At 39.9% G+C, this 18,917-nt stretch overlaps 1 protein-coding gene across 6 annotated transcripts in view; it reads left to right on the top strand.

Annotated features, from left to right (window-relative positions):
• Positions 1–11,053: 11,053 nt before the first annotated feature.
• slc8a3 (solute carrier family 8 member 3) overlaps positions 11,054–18,917 on the top strand; it is a 75,757-nt gene continuing 67,893 nt past the window's right edge. For 5 of the 6 annotated variants that reach the window (XM_054796058.1, XM_054796057.1, XM_054796054.1 and 2 more), the window contains exon 1: positions 11,054–11,732. The gene's annotated coding sequence lies outside the window, so the exon portion shown is untranslated. The remainder of the gene's footprint in view (positions 11,733–18,917) is intronic. The other variant, XM_054796056.1, reaches the window with a different exon arrangement.

Below are 18,917 nucleotides of genomic sequence, written 5' to 3'. Positions count from 1 at the left end.
TACCGTACATAAATTTGTATTGTCACGTGGTAGGTAATTTGGCCCCACGATGCAGAGAGGAAACACGCACACGGTTGGGAAGTGACAAAAAGTCATTGAACAGAAAGTGTCTTACGAAGGTATGTAGGAGTCCAACACACAACGGTAAAGTCCAAAAACCAAAGACATGCTAAGCCACAAAAGTACAAACCAAAAATCTCTGCGGGCAAAAATGTGCTGCAGGGGAGAAAAACCACACACTGACGACCAAGAAGTGAAAGCGCTGCCGAAATACACAGACAGGAAAAATGCTAGCGGACAAGCTGAATCGGAGAGCAAACGTTTTCACGACCAACGAGAAGAGAAAACACAGGAAGGCAGGTTGCAGAGCAGACAGCAACCTGGCAACCGAGCGCTGGACAGCGGGTGATGGGGAACACGTGCTTGTGTCGCCAGCTCCGCCTCAGCAAGGCAGCATGCACTACAACAAACAGACAACAGGCGGCAGCAGAGCGACAGCACAGATCCTGACATTTGTACGGTATACACATGATTATAAAATACACATTATCTTTTATATTCATAAATTACATATAAAATACTGCTTGCACGTAAATAATTATTACATAATTATTGTCAGGGAAATCCTTGCAGATAACCAAAACAAGTACTGGACTGTATAACTACTCAAAGAAACAGACTCAACCCAGCCAAGATTGTCTTTTCTCTCGCGAGGAGAACAGAAGGGACGCACCAGCGTTGGGACCACCTTCCCAAATCGCTCTGAATACGTTCTCTGAGCTCTCGCTTTTTATTTGGGTGTTCCCTATCTACAAGGTTGTGCAACTCTAAGGGATGGGGTGAGCAACGCAGCTGCACAACTACTTGTCTTTTCCTATGTGTGCGCGTCTCTGTGGCAGTTATCAGTAATCCATGTGTGGTATGAAGCACATTTCAGCACAGCCTCGAAGGACATCGGTTAGGATGCGACTGCATCCTTGGAGTCAGCAGACACCGTGGCGCCATGAGTCGCCATCTTCTCTGTTGCTAGGTCACATTCCTAAAACAGACCTTCCTACAGGGCAACACTCTTGAACACCATTATGATATAGGAGTGATAATAATATTGCTGGTTCATTTATGTCCAGTTCCAACAGTGTTTAGTACATTTTCATAACAAACCCTTCACACTGATAGAAACAATTTCTTATTCAAAAATAAAATATGTATATACAGTATGTACATATTTATAATATGTACACAAGTGGTGCCCTGCTGGCAATAATGGAGCGTGTCTCAAATAAGATCTTAAATGAATTGATTGTCCTTGGTGATTTGAATCTGAACTGGTTATTGCCAGTTTCTGATGATTTGAAATCTTTCTGTGATGCTTTAAATATTTTCCAAATTGTTGACAAGCCAACACGTCCAAATCTAAAAAATCATCTCTTATTGATGTCATATTAACCAATGCTCCTCACAAATATTCTGATCTTCCATATTTGTGGATGTCATCAGTGATCATTGTGTTTTTGCAACTGTTAGATCTGCAAAAGTTCCAAAGACGAATCCAAAAATCATACTAAAGCGTGATGTAAAACATTTCTCGGAACAAGGACTTCTTCATGATTTGTTACACTTCGATTGGGAGAAAATATACACGATTCCTGATGTTGAAGTTGCTTGGAGCTACTTTCATACACTATTTTGTGATATGATCAATAAACATGCTCCATTCAGAAAATATCGAATCAAAGGACGAAATAATGCTTGATGTTCACCAGATCTTTCAGCTCTTCTTCATAAGCGGGACCTTGCATGGACTAAAGCTAGAAAAAGTAACTCAGATTCTGACTGGTTGGCTTTTAGACATTTAAGAAATTCTTGCACTGTAAATATTCGAAAAGCTAAAGCTGATTATTATATGTCTCAAACTTCAGAGAATCTGAGTAACCCACAAAAGTTCTGGAAGTCTATAAATTCATTGTCTGGAAGTCATCGTGGTGTTGAGCTACGTCAATGCATTTTAAAAGATGCACATTTAATTATGGACAAATTTGAAATGGTTGATTGTTTGAACCAGCATTTTGTCTCCTCTGTTTTTTGTTTGAAACATCCAACCTAAATACCAATTGCTCTTTAGACAGTCATGTATATTGTCAAGGGCGGTCTTTCAATTTTATCCCCATCACGGAAGATGAGGTGCTTAAGGCACTGAAGCTTTTTGATATAACAAAATCAGCAGGTCCCGACAAAATTGAGCCTTATTATTTGAAACTTGCTGCAAACATTATTGCTAAGCCATTGACATATTTTTAATCTTTGCTTGTTCACTTCCCGAGTATTTGGAAAACTGCTTACGTACACGCGCTACTTAAGGGAGGTGATGCAAGTATATTAAATAATTATAGGCCTATTTCCAAATTGTGTGCACTGGCTAAGCTGTTGGAATCGTATGTTGGAATTGTAATTGAGCAATTGAATGATTACTTGGCCAATCATAGTATTCTTTGTGATGTTCAGTCTGGTTTTCGGAGGCGCCACAGTACAACCTCTGCTGCTCTTAAAGTTATTAATGACTTTATTGAATATAAAGACCAAAAAAACACTGTGCAGCTCTCTTTGTTGACCTTTCAAAAGCATTTCATACTGTGGATCATCTTATTTTAAAACAACGATTGATTAGTGCTGGCCTGTCAGAAAAAAGTGTCAAATGGTTTGGCAATTATCTTTCTGATCGATACCAGTGTGTACAGGCTGAGGGGTGTACATCAGGTCTATTGAAAGTGTCTAAAGGTGTACCGCAAGGTTCTGTTTTGGGACCACTTTTGTTTATTTGATATATTAATGATGTTGATGAAACAGTGTTAGATGCAACGTTTCATTTCTATGCTGATGACACGGTCTTATGCTGTGCAGGAACTACACCTACTCAGGCTATTTTTAACTTGCAGCAAGCTTTTAATTTGCTTCAGAAATGCCTTGTTGACTTAAAACTTGTCTTAAATGCAGAGAAGACGAAAGTAATGTTGTTTACAAATGCTTGGAAATCTAATTTAAAAAATCTGCCTAATATTATAACACTACAAGGTTCTCCTATTGAACGTGTGTCAACCTATAAGTACCTTGGATTTTTGCTTGATGAAGCACTTTCTTTTGACCTGCATATTCAGCAGCTGGTAAAAAAGTAAAAGTAAAATTGGGTTTCCTTTTCAGGATAAAATCATGCCTTTCTTTTGCTGCCAAAAAGAGGTTGGTGTCTGCAGCATGCTTATCAATGTTGGATTATGGTGACATTTTATACATGCATGCGCCAGCTAAGGCCTTACATGCCTTTGATACTGTTTACCACGGTGCTTTAAGGTTCATTACAAACCTGAAATCCTTCACACATCATTGTGTTCTTTATGATGATGTCGGCTGGTCTTCCTTGTCTTTACGCAGGCTGAAACTTTGGTACCTCTTTGTATATAAAGCTATGCTGCCTAGGTATATATGTGATCATATTTTGTATATAAAGCTATGCTGCCTAGGTATATATGTGATCATATTTTGTATATAAAGCTATGCTGCCTAGGTATATATGTGATCATATTTAGTATATAAAGATATGCTGCCTAGGTATATATGTGATCATATTTAGTATATAAAGATATGCTGCCTAGGTATATATGTGATCATATTTAGTATATAAAGCTATGCTGCCTAGGTATATATGTGATCATATTTAGTATATAAAGATATGCTGCCTAGGTATATATGTGATCATATTTTGTATATAAAGCTATGCTGCCTAGGTATATATGTGATCATATGTTGTATATAAAGATATGCTGCCTAGGTATATATGTGATCATATTTTGTATATAAAGATATGCTGCCTAGGTATATATGTGATCATATTTTGTATATAAAGATATGCTGCCTAGGTATATATGTGATCATATTTTCTATATAAAGCTATGCTGCCTAGGTATATATGTGATCATATGTTGTATATAAAGCTATGCTGCCTAGGTATATATGTGATCATATTTAGTATATAAAGATATGCTGCCTAGGTATATATGTGATCATATTTTGTATATAAAGCTATGCTGCCTAGGTATATATGTGATCATATTTAGTATATAAAGATATGCTGCCTAGGTATATATGTGATCATATTTAGTATATAAAGCTATGCTGCCTAGGTATATATGTGATCATATTTAGTATATAAAGATATGCTGCCTAGGTATATATGTGATCATATTTTGTATATAAAGCTATGCTGCCTAGGTATATATGTGATCATATTTAGTATATAAAGATATGCTGCCTAGGTATATATGTGATCATATTTTGTATATAAAGCTATGCTGCCTAGGTATATATGTGATCATATTTTGTATATAAAGCTATGCTGCCTAGGTATATATGTGATCATATGTTGTATATAAAGCTATGCTGCCTAGGTATATATGTGATCATATTTAGTATATAAAGATATGCTGCCTAGGTATATATGTGATCATATTTAGTATATAAAGATATGCTGCCTAGGTATATATGTGATCATATTTAGTATATAAAGCTATGCTGCCTAGGTATATATGTGATCATATTTAGTATATAAAGATATGCTGCCTAGGTATATATGTGATCATATTTAGTATATAAAGATATGCTGCCTAGGTATATATGTGATCATATTTAGTATATAAAGATATGCTGCCTAGGTATATATGTGATCATATTTAGTATATAAAGCTATGCTGCCTAGGTATATATGTGATCATATGTTGTATATAAAGCTATGCTGCCTAGGTATATATGTGATCATATTTAGTATATAAAGCTATGCTGCCTAGGTATATATGTGATCATATTTTCTATATAAAGCTATGCTGCTTAGGTATATATGTGATCATATGTTTCCCAGAGAAACTGATCGCTATAACTTGAGATCTGAAGACTTCATCACGTTGACTGTTCCAAGAGTCAACTCAGAACAAGGAAAAAAGGCATTCAGTTATTCTGCACCATTTTCCTGGAATAAGATCCAATCTGACTTGAAGCTGGATCAGTTGGTCTCAATTTACTCTTTTGAGAGACTTTTAAATGTTTGGGTTGAGAAATGATCATGCTGTAAATGCTTTGCCTGATTGCTTTTATTACCTTGTATTTTATTGTTTTATTTTTTATGATTATGTGTACGAATGTCTGATGTAACCTGTAAATTGTGCTGCCTCTTGGCCAGGACACTCTTGAAAAAGACATTTTTAATCTCAATGAGGTTCTCCTGGTTAAATAAAGGATAAATAAAAATAAAAATAAAATATATATATTTATTATATATTGAATGTGAAGTTTTATATTTACAAATTGTATATTTACCTCTAAACTCCTATTACCCAATATATTAGACATAATAAGAGAAAATAAGACATGTAAAACCTGTTTACCACCTTCTAAATACACTTTTTAACATGATTAGAGCCCTCTAGACATGAAATAACACCCCTATAGTCACCTTTACACTCCTATTACCCAATATAGTAGACATAATAAGAGAAAATAAGACATAGAAAACCTGTTTACCACCTTGTAAATACACTTTTTAACATGATTAGAGCCCTCTAGACATGAAATAACACCCCTATAGTCACCTTTACACTCCTATTACCAATATAGTAGACATAATAAGAGAAAATAAGACATAGAAAACCTGTTTACCACCTTCTAAATACACTTTTTAACATGATTAGAGCCCTCTTGACATGAAATAACACCCCTATAGTCACTTTTACACTCCTATTACCCAATATAGTAGACATAATAAGAGAAAATAAGACATAGAAAACCTGTTTACCACCTTCTAAATACACTTTTTAACATGATTAGAGCCCTCGAGACATGAAATAACACCCCTATAGTCACCTTTACACTCCTATTACCCAATATAGTAGACATAATAAGAGAAAATAAGACATAGAAAACCTGTTTACCACCTTCTAAATACACTTTTTAACATGATTAGAGCCCTCTAGACATGAAATAACACCCCTATAGTCACCTTTACACTCCTATTACCAATATAGTAGACATAAGACAAAATACAACACATAAGACATAGAAAACCTGTTTACCACCTTCTAAATACACTTTTTAACATGATTAGAGCCCTCTAGACGTGAAATAACACCCCTATAGTCACCTTTACACTCCTATTACCCAATATAGTAGACATAAGAGAAAATAAGACATAGGAAACCTGTTTACCACCTTCTAAATACACTTTTTAACATGATTAGAGCCCTCTAGACATGAAAAAACACCCCTATAGTCACCTTTACACTCCTATTACCCAATATAGTAGACATAATAAGAGAAAATAAGACATAGAAAACCTGTTTACCACCTTCTAAATACACTTTTTAACATGATTAGAGCCCTCTAGACATGAAAAAACACCCCTATAGTCACCTTTACACTCCTATTACCCAATATAGTAGACATAATAAGAGAAAATAAGACATAGAAAACCTGTTTACCACCTTCTAAATACACTTTTTAACATGATTAGAGCCCTCTAGACGTGACATAACACCCCTATAGTCACCTTTACACTCCTATTACCCAATATAGTAGACATCATAAGAGAAAATAAGACATAGAAAACCTGTTTACCACCTTCTAAATACACTTTTTAACATGATTAGAGCCCCCTAGACATGACATAACACCCCTATAGTCACCTTTACACTCCTATTACCAATATAGTAGACATAATAAGAGAAAATAAGACATAGAAAACCTGTTTACCACCTTCTAAATACACTTTTTAACATGATTAGAGCCCTCTAGACATGAAATAACACCCCTATAGTCACCTTTACACTCCTATTACCCAATATAGTGGACATAAGACAAAATACAACACATAAGACATAGAAAACCTGTTTACCACCTTCTAAATACACTTTTTAACATGATTAGAGCCCTCTAGACGTGAAATAACACCCCTATAGTCACCTTTACACTCCTATTACCCAATATAGTAGACATAATAAGAGAAAATAAGACATAGAAAACCTGTTTACCACCTTCTAAATACACTTTTTAACATGATTAGAGCCCTCTAGACATGAAATAACACCCCTATAGTCACCTTTACACTCCTATTACCAATATAGTAGACATAATAAGAGAAAATAAGACATAGAAAACCTGTTTACCACCTTCTAAATACACTTTTTAACATGATTAGAGCCCTCTAGACATGACATAACACCCCTATAGTCACCTTTACACTCATAATTGCACTTAATTGCACAAATCGTGATACTCGTGAAAATGGCGACAAGGGACTTACATTTCACAGGTAGGTAAATGCTTATAAATGATAAAAATAGATACTTTAAATCTGCAAGCATCTTTTCATCTAAGTAGTTGTAAATGAGCCCTTATTCTCCTCTAGATTTCCACACTGCAATGTTCAACTTCTAAAGCAATGGGTAGTAAATATGCGGAGAGACAGGTGGATTCCTGCAGCCAGATCGCAACTCTGTTCAAGTCATTTCACCGAGGAGAACTTGGACAGGACCGGCCAGACTGCTAGATTAGGACAAAATGCAGTTCCAACATTTGACTTTCCTGATCATCTTCTAAAGGTATGCTAGCATTTAACTTTGATACTACGTAGATCCTTATAACAATACCTTGTGAACACTGAAATTTACTTGTTATGCATTGTAATTTCACACCATAGAGGTAGGAAAAAACTTCAACTGGAGGGAAATTTTGAGATTTGGGTCTAGTAAATTTCCTCTGTTTCAATGGAATTTTTGTTAATTCGTGTTCATTTTTATACCGAACCATAATAAATGTAGTGAATGAAGATACATGTATGTGTATGCGTGTGTGCTTTTTGGGTGAAGCAAGATGGCCGACCAATGGCTTCATGCGGTCAGCAGGGACGCCCCTCCCAGTAGTATAGAGTTCAGTGGGTTAGGCCCGCTACCTGCCCCTCCCAGCGTCGCGCTTGTCTGTGTTTAGCTCCCTTCTGGTGTGTAATTCCTGCGTTTTGTAAGTACCTGCTGTCTCTCCCTGCCAGGCTCGCTGCTGGGGGGTGTGTGCTATTGTTAGCTTGGTTCTCAGCAGCATCCCTTGTTAGTTTTTTTTCTCTCTGCTGCCGTTTTCAGCAGCCCCTTTGGTTCATCACTTTCATTTTCCCGTGCATAGCAGCGCTTTTCATTCTCTTTTTCCTCCCCTGCGACTAAGTCCGGGTTGTTTTCTGTTGTACTTTGTGTTTCTTGTCTTTTTCTATCTCATGAATACTTTTTGTTATTTAGTTTTGTTCCACGGACTGTCTCGCCTCTGCGACTGGGATCCATTATAACGTAACAAAAACGACACATTACAAATGTATGATTCTAACGTTTCCCAAATTCCCATACAACTTTTTCCAACATCATCATCTTCTGCGAAAAGGACAACATTTTTTGTTTTTTGTCATATTCGCGAACCATCGCGGCTTTTTTCTCCTTCCGATCTGATTTTTTCCTCTTTATTTGGACTTTGTGCTTGGAAAATGACAGCTGTGTTTTGCATTTCTGCTGTTACTTGTATTTGATTGCAGGCCCGTAACCAGGGCGGGTTCGACTTCCCGCGGGCGACCAAAGGTCCGCTTGGTAAAAAAAGAAAAAAAAAAAAAAGCTGCTATCAAGGTGTGCAATTGTAACTGAGTGTAAATGTGCTGTGATAAATGATGGCAGAAGTGTTGCAACAGCGCCTGTTGCTGGTGAATAGTGGCATGTGCACATTGCTGCAGGAAGGCTCAGAACTGTTAGGAATGAGACATGCTGAGTCACGTTTTTGCACTGTCCGGAATATTTGGTGATGTGATGTTTACTGTGTGTTTATATTTTGTCATATACAATGTAATGTGCATTTGATAGTGTTCACTCATTGGAATGAGCCAGTCTGCACTTTTGAGTGAAGTTTTCTAGACTTTAATGCAGTTTCTTTGTTGAACTAACTTGGAATCATTTATGTCAATGTAGATGATCACCTGTCATTCCTCTGTAAAACTGTTGTTTCAGGTCATATTCTGTCATTGTGACTATGTTGTTTTCAATATGCTGTTTCTACTTGTTGCTGCTTTGCTAATGCTAATTGCTGGGCCTCAGTTAGTATTGCAGGCTGTGCAGCAGCCATGTTGGCCACGTGAGATGTGTTCAGGGACATCATGCAAAAGAAGTTTGAATGTGTTAACTTGTCCTGTATTGTAAATTCCATCCATCCCTTTTGTATACCGCTTCATCCTGATTAGGGTCGCGGGGGCATGCTGGAGCCTGTGTATTGTAAATTGGATTACAAAAATTTAATTATATTAATATCAGCGCACCTGTGAGACAAATGATAAAATGTGAAGATAGTAATTTTAAGGGGAATTAGAAAGGGTTGGCTAACCAATATACTATACCTGTCATGTTCTGTGTGCTGCCCTCTGCCGTTCATGTGTTGCAGCACATCCCTGAACCTGTCCAGGACTTAATTGGTCACACCTGCAGCTCATTACAACCTGCCTACTTATGCTGCAGCCAAACTCCAGACCAGTGCCAGATTGTACTTCCTGATCACCCGCTCCTTGCTTCCTTACCCTGCTTTCTGGCTCGACCACTTGCTTGCTAAATACCTGCTCTTTGCATTTTTTGTGATTCCTGATAGGTTTGCCTTTGGTTTGTACTTTAGTGGGTTTTTTGCTGTCAGTGTTTTTCTTTAGTATTACCCGTTGTGGATTTTCCTTTGTTTGTACTTTGCGCCTGTGGACTCTTTGTTATATTATTATTATTATTCTGTTGTTGTTGCTTAATTTATTGGTATATATGTTTATGTGTTTATGTTTCTATGTTCTTATTCTTTCTTGTGTTTCCTTTCTTTTCTTGGGAGTATGAACAGAATAAGATTTTCATTGCATGGTATAACTGCTGTTTTACCATGCACATGACAATAAAACTCTTGAATCTTGAATCTTGAATTGAATCTTGAATATTAAACCTTTTTACTTTACACTTTTTGTGCTCAGTGTCTTGCATTGGGATCCTAACCTCTTGCCGTGTCACACGGAAAACCTGACAATACCATCACAACCAATTGAAATGCTTTTTGTTTTGTAAAATGGAATCCAAATTGCTGTAGAAAGTGCTGAGAACTGTTAGGAATGAGACATGATTATCCCGTGACCAAAGTGGGCGCTCACCTGTCATTCCTCTGTAAAAGTGTTGTTACAAGACACACTGCCATTAAAAGAAGTCCATAATCCACCTGACTGGATGTGATGCATTCAAGCGACAGCATTGTGGAGCTGCATTCCCCCACATCAAGTTGTGGACCGTCACACGATCCCGTTCACTTCCCCAACATCAGGGTCCTCCTTCAGTTGGCCTGTACCATCCCAGTAACATGGTGTGAATGTGAGCCAAGTGCCAGTACCTTGAAGCGTCTGAACACCTACATGAGGGCCAGTATGACGCAACGCTGGCACTTCTCCACATTCACTACAAAAAGGTTATCAACCTGGAGGAAGTGGTGGTGAAAGATCCATTCACTCAAATTTTTGCACCCCCCCGAAAAATATCTGGTTCCGGGCCTGGATTGCATATTTTTTGTTGTCCAACCATTCAAACTGTCTTCTTTGAAGTTTTCTTCTCCTAATGATGACTTTATTCCCATAATATGATTAGTTTTCCCCAAATGTGCCAGCTGTTTGTTGTTTATATCTTAATCCTTTCAACTCTGTGCTACTAAAATGTTGTTTTTCGTCACAATATTGCGACTTTATTCTCTTTTTCTCGTTCGATTAAAATTTTTCTCTTAATATCTATTTATTTTGAGATTTTTCCGTTTTTGCAGGTTTTTTTGTAAAGTAAAATTAGATTTTGAGAATGGCACCTGTGATGTGATGCGTGATAGCCTCAACATAGAAAGTGATCATGTGACGTTTTTGTTGCTGCAGGTTGGTCCTCATCTCAGCTGCTGATGACGTAGCTGCTGGGACTTTATTTATTGATATATTTATTTATTTATATTCATCAAAGGAGGAGTGATGCAACCATTTGCGTTCTCCGTGTTCCAAAAAAAATAAAAAAAAACAGCAGAGGATGAAGACGAGGACGCGAAGCTGGCGTGATGCGTTCACGGAACTCCGCAAGAGGCGGCTCGCATTACTGAAGAGGTAGAAGAGGAGGATGAGGAGGAAGGAGAGGACGTCGTTCTCTTTCTGCAGCCGTCGCTAACGTGTCCCTTTGCGCCTTTCCCGCCTCGCATTTGGCGCCGGGAGCAGCGAAACGGACGCGCGTCGCGGCGCCGCCCAGAGACCGCTCGTCCCCGGCTTGGCAGGTACAGGAAGCGCCGCTGAACATCTCCGTGATCCATCAACACTTCCACCCGGAGGGGGCCAGACCTTAAAATAGTACACCCTCCCTCCTCCCTCCCTTCTCCGTCACTGACAGATCTGAGATCAGTCCGTCAGACTGGGAGGTTCTGGTCTGGCTAAGAAGGAGGAGGGGGAGGAGGACGTCGCGGCAAAGCGCCTCCGTCCGGCGGTTCCGATCCAGTCCGAGCCTCTTGCCTCTTTGAACCCAGTGGGCTTGAGGGGGGAGGGGGGTGGGACGCGGGAGTTTTGGGTGTCAGTCAGCCAAAAAAGAGGACGAGGTCGACCAGAGCTCCTTGCAGCCTCGACAGGCACCACCAGAACCAGAATCCAGGTAGGTGACATCCCATAATAACCCCCATGCACGATTGCAACGTTGCTAAGGAAGCTTCCAGCATCTTCTCCATTGACAGGAACACACACATTTGTCTACATGCATGCTTAGATCTAGAGTGTATAGGGATTCCCCCCTCGGGTGTCCAGCAGTGTGTCGGTTCTGATGATTAATCAGCAACAGCTGAGGAGCTGTGCTGACTCTGCTCGTGCATGAAGCTCGAATGACCCGCGCCCCGCCCCCCATCCAGCCATCCGTTCGGTCCAAAAAAATAAACGTACCTGCATCACATGGTGCATGATGATTGATAATAAAACATGAAATTTAAAATCAAAGTTTGGGGAAATGAATCATTCATCCCGAAATACCACTCATGAATCACAGAGTCGTGAATCAGTCAGACCCCTTCCTGGTTCCGTACGGCCTGCTAGTCCACCAACATGCACGCTCAAGCAAAGATGATGTGTTATTTTTAGCCTAAATGAAGCATTTTCAAGCAAAACAAGGCTTCATGACGTCACGTGCAAGTATAAGACATTCAAAGACCCTGTGAGCACATGTAGTGTCCTACACTGGTCACTAGGTGGCACTAATGTTACACTCATGACACTAAGGCCACCACAGCAAATAAACAGGAATGTGGGCAGCTATAGTGTGTCTTATTTATGTCTGTGTCTTATTTTCTCTTATGATGTCTACTATATTGGCTAATAGGAGTGTAAAGGTGACTATAGGGTGTTATTTCATATCTAGAGGGATCTAATCATGTTAAAAAGTGTATTTAGAAGGTGGTAGACAGGTTTTCTATGTCTTGATGTCTACTATATTGGGTAATAGGAGTGTAAAGGTGACTATAGGGGTGTTATTTCATGTCAAGAGGGCTCTAATCATGTTAAAAAGTGTATTTAGAAGGTGGTAAACAGGTTTTCTATGTCTTATTTTCTCTTATTATGTCTACTATATTGGGTAATAGGAGTGTAAAGGTGACTATAGGGGTGTTATTTCATGTCAAGAGGGCTCTAATCATGTTAAAAAGTGTATTTAGAAGGTGGTAAACAGGTTTTCTATGTCTTATTTTCTCTTATTATGTCTACTATATTGGGTAATAGGAGTGTAAAGGTGACTATAGGGGTGTTATGTCATGTCTAGAGGGCTCTAATCATGTTAAAAAGTGGATCTAGAAGGTGGTAAACAGGTTTTCTATGTCTTATTTTCTCTTATTATGTCTACTATATTGGGTAATAGGAGTGTAAAGGTGACTATAGGGGTGTTATTTCATGTCAAGAGGGCTCTAATCATGTTAAAAAGTGTATTTAGAAGGTGGTAAACAGGTTTTCTATGTCTTATTTTCTCTTATTATGTCTACTATATTGGGTAATAGGAGTGTAAAGGTGACTATAGGGGTGTTATTTCATGTCAAGAGGGCTCTAATCATGTTAAAAAGTGTATTTAGAAGGTGGTAAACAGGTTTTCTATGTCTTATTTTCTCTTATTATGTCTACTATATTGGGTAATAGGAGTGTAAAGGTGACTATAGGGGTGTTATGTCATGTCTAGAGGGCTCTAATCATGTTAAAAAGTGGATCTAGAAGGTGCTAAACAGGTTTTCTATGTCTTATGAAATAAGACATGAAATAACACCCCTATAGTCACCTTTAGATTCAAGAGAGTTTTATTGTCATGTGCATAGTAAAACAGCAGTTATACCATGCAATGAAAATCTTATTCTGTTCATTCTCCCAAGAAAAGAAAGAAAACAAATGAAAGAATAAGAACATAAGAAACATAAACACATAAACATATATACCAATAAATTAAGCAACAACAACAGACGAGACATTAATACAAGTAAATAATACAGATAAATAAATAAAGTGCTATGAGTGTGTGCGTGTGTTGCGTGCGGCGTGTGCGAGTGCTTCGTTGAGGAGCCTGATGGCCTGTGGGTAAAAGCTGTTTGCCAGCCTTGTGGTCCTGGACTTCAAACTCCTGTAGCGTCTGCCTGACGGTAGGAGTGTGAATAATGAGTGTTGTGGATGTGTGCTGTCCTTGATGAGGTTGTGTGTTCTTCGTAGGACTCTAGTTTTATAAATGTCTTGCAGTGAGGGGAGGGCTGCCCCAACAATGTTCTGTGAGGTCTTGATCACCCGCTGGAGTGCCTTCCTGTCACGTGTTGTACAGTTACCGTACCAAACAGTGATGGAGGCGGTAAGGACACTTTCCATAGTGCATCTGTAGAAGCAACTCAGGATTGTGGTGGACATGCCAAATTTCCTCAGTCTTCTCAGGAAGTACAGTCTCCTTTGGGACTTCTTCAGAATTTGTTGGGTGTTGTGAGACCAGGTGAGGTCCTCGCTGATGTGTGTGCCAAGGAACTTGAAGGTTTTCACCCTCTCCACCTCAGTCTCACCAATAAACAGGGGTCTATGCGGCTCCTTTTCCCTTGTTCTTGGGTCGATGATCATCTCTTTAGTCTTATCTGTATTGAGAAGGAGATTGTTATCACGACACCAAGCTATGAGGTCCGCCACCTCTCTTCTGTATGATGTTTCAACACCACCAGTGATCAGTCCGATGACTGTAGTGTCATCTGCAAATTTAATGATGCTGGTGTTGTTCTGGGAGGCCACGCAATCGTAGGTGAAGAGCGTGTAGAGGAGCGGACTCAGCACACACCCCTGTGGGGTCCCAGTGCTCACAATTCTTGAGCTGGATGTGCGGTTGTGGACTCTGACTGACTGGGGCCTGCCTGTGAGAAAGTTAAACACCCAGTTACAGAGGGAGGGAGACAGGCCAAGTGTGAGGAGCTTATTTGTGAGTTTGTGGGGGCAGACTGTATTAAAAGCAGAGCTATAGTCTATAAATAGCATTCTGTGTCCTGGCCCTGTAGGTGAGAAAGGGCTGTGTGGATGGCAGTGTTGACTGCATCATCCGTGGACCGGTTCTGGCGATATGCAAACTGTAGAGGGTCCACGGTTGCCGCCGGGATGCTCTTTTTGATGTGGGTCATGACTAATCTTTCAAAGCACTTCATAACAATAGGAGTGAGTGCTATAGGGCGATAGTCATTCAAGCAGGTCACGTTGCTCTTCTTGGGTACGGGCACTATGGTGGTGGACTTAAAGCAGGTCGGTACAGATGCTTGTGCAAGCGACAGGTTAAATATGTCAGCAAGCACATCAGCTAGCTCTGATGAGCAAACCCGAAGTGCACGTCCTGAGATGTTGTCTGGCCCTGCTGCTTTTCGTGGGTTTGTTTTGTTTAGAACCCTGCGCACATCAGCTGATGTCACCATGAGAGGTGAGTCCTGTGTGCTCCCCAGGTTCAGCCACCCTCTCTGCTCATCAGGAGTTTGGGTGTCAAAGCGGGCATAGAACTCATTCAACTCATCAGGAAGTGTGGTTTGGCTGGACGTGGCTACGCTACTCTGCTGTCGATAGTCTGTGATGTGCTGGAGCCCCGCCCACATGCGCCGAGGGTCTGAGGTGGAATAGTAGCCCTCCAGCTTCTGTCTGTACTGTCTCTTGGCCTCTCGTATGGACCTCCTCAGGTCATATCTGGCCTTTTTGTAGTCATCAGCGGTGCCCATGACAAATGCAGTCGAACGAGCACGTAGCTTAGCCCTTACATCACAGTTCATCCACTGTTTTTGGTTAGGGTATTTTCTGTAATACTTGGTGGTGGTAACAGTCTCTATGCATGTGCTAATGTAGCCAGTAACAGCAGAAGCATATTCATCCAAATCAACAGTACAATCTTCCCTCCCCGCTGCAGTTTTAAACACATCCCAGTTTGTGCAGCCAAAGCAGTCCTGAAGTACTTGATCAGTTTCTTCATTCCACACTTTAACTGCTGTACTTACAGGGGGAGCTTGTTTAAGAAGTTGTCTGTATGTTGATAAAGGAATATAGAGATGTGGTCAGCCTTTCCAAAGTGGGGTCTTGGAACAGCCTTCAAAGCACCTTTCATGTTGCAGTAGACTTGGTCCAGGATGTTATTTTCCCTTGTGGGAAAGCTCACATGCTGGTAATATTTGGGGAGGACAGTCCTGAGGTTACAGTGGTTGAAATCGCCAGATATAATGACTTTACACTCCTATTACCCAATATAGTAGACATAAGAGAATATAAGACATAGAACACCTGTTTACCACCTTCTAATTACACTTTTTAACATGATTAGAGCCTTCTAGACATGACATAACACCCCTATAGTCACCTTTACACTTCAATATAGTAGACATAATAGGAGAACATAAGACCTAACGTTCCAATTTGTGTTTGTGTATAGCAGGGGTCACCAACGTGGTGCCCACGGGCACCAGGTAGCCCCCCATGACCACATGAGGTGCCCGCAAGCCTGCTTTTCATTCAGGTTCAGTTAATAATGTGAGAACACTAGAAAGAAAATTATTCTGAAGTATTGTGAGTTGTGGACACCAGCATTTTGTGAATGTTTTGGTAAAACAAGCATATTTGATCTGTTTGGGTTGAAATAAGCTATGAAAATCATTTCTACAAAAATGAGTAGCACGTGGCCATTTTCATTTTCTAAATGTAGCTCTCACAAGAAAAAAAGTTGGTGACCCCTGGTGTAGAGTATTTCCTGTGGTGGCTCAGGCTATTGTGTCATGAGTGTAACCTTAGTGCCACTTAGTGAACAGTGTATAATACTACAAATCATAACAACCTGTTTCGATGCATCTTCTGAGTGCCTTAGATGTATTTGACTTCATTAAGCCTTTTTTTTGTAGAAAATGTTTCATTTAGGCCAAAAACCGTCTTCATGGCTGTATGTGTAGTATGAAATTTATAGTAGTGGTTATCGGTTATCAGTCTTGAGAAGCAGGAAGTTATCGGTATCGGTTTTCTCCTTCTCTTTCATCTCCTTCTTCGTGCTCCTTCTTTGTTTTTTTGTTGCCAATGCCACATTTTGGACAGTGCTTAGCTGGGCAGCATTGTAATCCTGCTGAGCCAGCTGTATACTTTCCTGTCTCCCTCCCATGAGATTAGAAGACAATCATGCCCCCATCCTGGTAATTGCACTGCACCTTCCAAAAAAAAAGGGACAATAAACTCCCATGATTACGAAGGTGTTGAAAGGAAGTCATGTTCTTGTTATTCATGCGGGTGTGCGTTACAGACCTGAAAACCTCATGTGTGTGTTTGGGGGGGGGGAGGCGGCTGCGTCCTACAGATGGAATAAACTTGTCATGATTACACAGCGTGCAAAGTAGGTCACAGTTAGTGCGCTCCTCAGAAAAGGGGGCAACAAGGGCCAAAATCTCCCCCCAGTGTTGCCTGTGCTATTATTAAATTCATTTCATTTCATTCATTTTCTAAATTTTGAAACCTTCTTCTTAAATCATCTTCCTAATCTTCTTCCTGTAGTATTATGGCTTTATTTCCATCATCTTGTGACCAACGCTACCTTCATGCTCGCCGTGATGGGCACCCCTGACACGGCTTATATGTCCATCCATGCGCTGTAGTACTTAACATTGTTGTACGTCAAAAGAACAAAACAACTCATCTCAAGGGTGGGGTGGCTTTTATTGAGCCGGGGTGGGGCCACCGCGATCTACATGTAGCGGAAACCCTGAATATTATGACTTTGTTCCCGCAATAACACTTTTTCACACCACTGTAGGCATGGATGTGTTTGCCACACTAATAGTCAATGACAACACAACTCAACACTTGATGCACTTTTTAAATGAAACTTTTTATTATTAAGGGACAAAAAAATCCAAAGCTACATGTCCCTGTGTGAAAACGTGATTGCCCCCTAAAGCTAAGAAGTGGTTGGCCCCCCTTAGCAGCAACAACTGCAATCAACCTGCAATGAGTCTCTTCCAGCACTGGGGAGGAATTTAGCAGAATTGTTGTCATTCAGCCACATTGGAGGCTTTTCCTTTTGAAGGTCATGCCACAGCATCTCAATAGGATTCAGGTCAGGACTTGGACTAGGCCACTCCAAAGTCTTCATCCATTCAGAGGTGGACTTGCTGGTGTGTTTTGGATCATTGTCCTGCTGCAGAACCCAAGTTGCTTTCAGCTTGAGGTCACCAACAGATGGCCGGACATTCTCATGCTTCCATTGATCACAGCAAGTCTTCCAGGTCCTGAAGACCATCACACTACCACCACCATATTTTACTGTTGCTATGATGTTCTTTTTCTGAAATGCCAGATGTAATGGGACACACACCTTCCAAAAAGTTCAACTTTTGAGTATTTTCCCAAAGGTCTTGGGGGTCATCAAGATGTTTTCTGGCAAAATTGAGACGAGCCTTAATGTTGTTTTTGTTCAGCAGTGGTTTTGGTCTTGGAACTCTGCCATGCAGGCCGTTTTTGCCCAGTGTCTTTCTCATGGTGGAGTCATGAACACTGACCTTAACTGAAGCAAGTGAGGCCTGCAGTTCCTTGGATGTTGTTGTGGGGTCTTTTGTGACCTCTTGGAAGAATCGTCACTGTACTCTCGGGGTCATTTTGGTTGGCCGGCCACTCCTGGGAAGGTTCACCACTGTTCCATGTTTTGTTTGTGGATAATGGCTCTCACTGAGGTTGGCTGGAGTCCCAAAGCTTTAGAAATGGCTTTATAACCTTTTCCACACTGATAGATCTCAATTCATCTCATTAAATTATATTTAAAAAGGGAGGGGGTCATCACTTTTTCACACAGGGCCATGTAGTTTGGGATTTTTTCTCCCTTTAATAATACAAAGTTTCATTTAAAAAGTGCATTTTGTGTTGAGTTGTGTTGTCATGGACTCATATTTACATTAGTTTGATGATCTCAAACATTTAAGTGTGACAAACATGCAAAAAAACAAGAAATCAGGAAGGAGGCAAACACTTTTTCACACCCCTGTATATGTATTGTATGTATTCCATGTGTGGATGTATGTATTCCATGTATGTACTGTATGTATTCTATGTACAGTATGTACTGTATGTATTCCATGTATGGATGTATGTATTCCATGTATGTACTGTATGTATTCCATGTATGTACTGTATGTATTCCATGTCTGGATGTATGTATTCCATGTATGTACTGTATGTATTCCATGTATGGATGTATGTATTCCATGTATGGATGTATGTATGTATGTATTCCATGTATGTACTGTATGTATTCCATGTATGTACTGTATGTACAGTATTCCATGTATGGATGTAT

Source organism: Dunckerocampus dactyliophorus, chromosome 13, assembly GCF_027744805.1.
Source record: "Dunckerocampus dactyliophorus isolate RoL2022-P2 chromosome 13, RoL_Ddac_1.1, whole genome shotgun sequence".
NCBI lineage: Eukaryota > Metazoa > Chordata > Actinopteri > Syngnathiformes > Syngnathidae > Dunckerocampus > Dunckerocampus dactyliophorus.
The sequence above is the reverse complement of the archived record's forward strand: the minus strand, read 5'-3'. Positions and strand labels throughout refer to the sequence as shown.